Source organism: Vombatus ursinus, unplaced genomic scaffold, assembly GCF_900497805.2.
Source record: "Vombatus ursinus unplaced genomic scaffold, bare-nosed wombat genome assembly UNPS02014791.1, whole genome shotgun sequence".
NCBI classification, from domain to species: Eukaryota; Metazoa; Chordata; class Mammalia; order Diprotodontia; family Vombatidae; genus Vombatus; species Vombatus ursinus.
This window is the reverse complement of record NW_020954569.1, coordinates 81,340,821-81,343,649: the sequence shown is the minus strand read 5'-3', so window position 1 is coordinate 81,343,649 and position 2,829 is coordinate 81,340,821. Positions and strand designations below refer to the sequence as shown.

General features: G+C 50.2%; 1 protein-coding gene across 2 annotated transcripts in view; it reads right to left on the bottom strand.

Annotated features, from left to right (window-relative positions):
- Positions 1 to 604, bottom strand: part of SUB1 (SUB1 homolog, transcriptional regulator) — a 20,610-nt gene extending 20,006 nt beyond the window's left edge. Inside the window, exon 1 of one of the 2 annotated variants that reach the window (XM_027868937.1) lies at positions 502 to 604. The gene's annotated coding sequence lies outside the window, so the exon portion shown is untranslated. The remainder of the gene's footprint in view (positions 1 to 501) is intronic. The other variant, XM_027868938.1, reaches the window with a different exon arrangement.
- Positions 605 to 2,829: the final 2,225 nt, after the last annotated feature.

Here is a 2,829-nt window from a genome sequence, read left to right as displayed (position 1 = left end):
CCCCCCCCCCCGCCCGCTGCAGCCCAGCCCGAGCCCGCGGCGCCAGCCAAGGACACCGGGAGGCAGCCCAGGTGGCCTGGCCGCCGCATGCTCCATGCCCCGGGCGCAGCGCGCCGCAGCCCCGGCCCGGCCCCCGCCCCCTCCGCAGCCACCCTCGGGGGCCCAGGCTTCTTTCCAAGAGCCGAGGGTTCGGCAGCGGGGCCCGCCCCCGGAGGCGCCCGCTGCTGCTGCTGCTGCCGCCGCCTCCTCCTCGACTGGCCCGGGGGCGCGGGGCGTGGGGTCCGCCTCCCGAGGGTGGGAGCCGCGAGAAGGTCAGGGACTCCCCCATTTCCCGCCCCGGGGCCCGAAGCGGCCGCTCGGCCCACCGAGAGCACGGGCTCCGGCGGCGCCGAGGTCCCCCGGCCTTGGATGGGGCCCCGGAGCGGCGCGATCGGCCGAGGGAAGAGAAGGGAAGAGAGGGAGGGGAGGGGAGGGCAGGAGGCGCCGGCCTCGATGACTCACGCTCCGTTCCTGCGGCTGTTCACTCTGCTGTTAGTTCGGGAGTGACAGGGAGCCGGAAATGACGAAAGGAAAGAGTTGTCCCGCCCCTCCTCCCCGGGGGCGGGGAGAGGGATGTGTGGGGTATGGGGGCGTGTCCTTTCCAGCGAACCCGAGGCCCTTTTCCAGGTGTTTAAAGGGACCGCGTCCTTGGAAGAGGAAGCTAGAAAAGGAAGGGAAGACTGGAAAGAAGGAAAGATGGATGAAAAGAAGGATGAATAGTTTTACCCCCAGAAGGACAAGATAGTGATGCGTTATCCCACCATCCCCACCCCTGGCCAGGCTTCTTGCAAAGCAGGGTTGTGTTGATCCCAAAGCTGACCAATTGAAAGTATGAAGAGAATAACAACTCTGACACCAAAAGCAGAAAAACTCTTTCTTTCAATAAATATTTATGAAGAACCTGCCGTAGAAAAAGACAGCTTAGAAGAGGGAACAGAGTGCTAGAACTGACATTAGAGCACCTGCGCTGGAATCCCCGCTCCGCTCATTTACCTGTGTGTGACCTCAAGGAATTCACTTATCCTCCTTGCTGTCAATTCCTTACGTAAAATGGAAGGTATGGACTGGATGGCCTCTAAGTTCCCTTCTATTAATAATTGCTTGTTGACTTGACTTCCAGCTGTAAATCTCTGATTCTGTGTGACACTATCCAAAACTGATTTTAAACCATAAGGGACTGTAAAAGTGGATAGCATTGTTCAATAGAGACTAAACCTAGGATTTCATTGGTATAGAAACTTGCAGGTGAAGAAAGTCCCTCTCAGTGCAAATTGGCTTTGTAACTTAAAGCCTCAGATGCAAGAGCACTGAGATACTAAATGATTCAGGATGCCATAGATAGTAAGTTTTAGAAGTGGAACTGGTTTCAGGTTAGCCCTCTGTCCCCTACAGAATGGTTGGACTCTACCGTGCCTCCCTTCCTACTTCTCATGCTGTGATTATTGTTCCAGAAGAGCTACAATGTACTGTCCATGCCCTCAAGGAGTTTGATCTAGTTGGGCAAACAAAACATGCCCACGTATGAAGGTAAATAATTGCCAGAGAGTTAAGTAACAGTACCAGACCACAGTATAGTAATACCTTTGTTAACCAAAAAGAATTCATAAATTCCAAGGAGATGATGTTTGAAAGAATTCTAAAAGCCATAAAGTGCCATGTAAATGTCAGGATTAATTGCCAGTAATTTTGTCAGGAAAGATGGGAACTCCCGGGAATATGTCCCAGAATAAAGATTCCTTCCTGTGGCCCTCTTTCCTCCATCCTTTCCTGATTGAGCAAGCTGCATGTCTACAGCCTGTAGTTTCAAAGCTGTCTCTGGTTCTCTTGGAACAATCCCACCCACTGATCTGAAGGACGCCAAGTGCTGCAGGCAGCCAGGGAAGCACCTCCCCCAACAGTATGTAGCTGGACCATGCAAACCCTGGGAGTCTGACAGGTACCTAATATCATGCTACAGTGCCTCTTCATAAACTTCTCAACTATGAATCCGAGCTAGAATTTCCCGGCACCCCCCCCCCATGCCCAGATCAATATTTTTCAATGAATCTGTGTTGCCAGATGATGTTTTTATGGAAAAATACAAGAGATATCACAAAACACTGATTATAAGTTCTATTAAAGTTCAGAGAAAAGAGAGCTCATTATGGTCTAGGGTGTTCTGAAAAGGCATCATGGAAAAGGTGAGCCTAAAGCTATGCATTAAAAGATGGGTAGAATCTGGATAGCAATTGTAATGAGCATAATGAGGGGAATGGGCCACTTTGAGTGGAATAACTCAAGAAGGAGCATAATGAGTTAGAAAAAATGGAGAAAATTCTGCCTCCCTCTCTTTGGAGTTATGCTCCCTAATACTGAATCCTAATTGAGTAAGTCAAGCAAAAGCTCCTTGTGAGAAAGGGGTGCCCAAGGGCAGCTAGGTGGTACAGTGGATAGAGCATCGGCTCTGGATTCAGGAGGATCTGAGTTCAAATCTGGCCTCAGAAACATAACACTTACTAGCTATGTAACCCTGGGCAAGTCACTTAACCCCATTGCCTAGCCAAAAAAAAAAGAGAGAGAGAGAGAAAGGAGTGCCCACTGGGCTGCAGGTGACATAATATTGGGAGCTGCTTTTTCAGCAATGGGTCAAAGCACATGTGTCTCTCTATCCCCTTTTGTCTCTGGAGATTTAGTCAGGTGCACCCTGTTATAACATTTAGCAAATCTTTTAGCTTATATTATGACTTCTCAAGTCCACACGGTCTCCTCTTCTACTGCTTTATGGAGTTTATATCAAATAAAAAGTTAGGA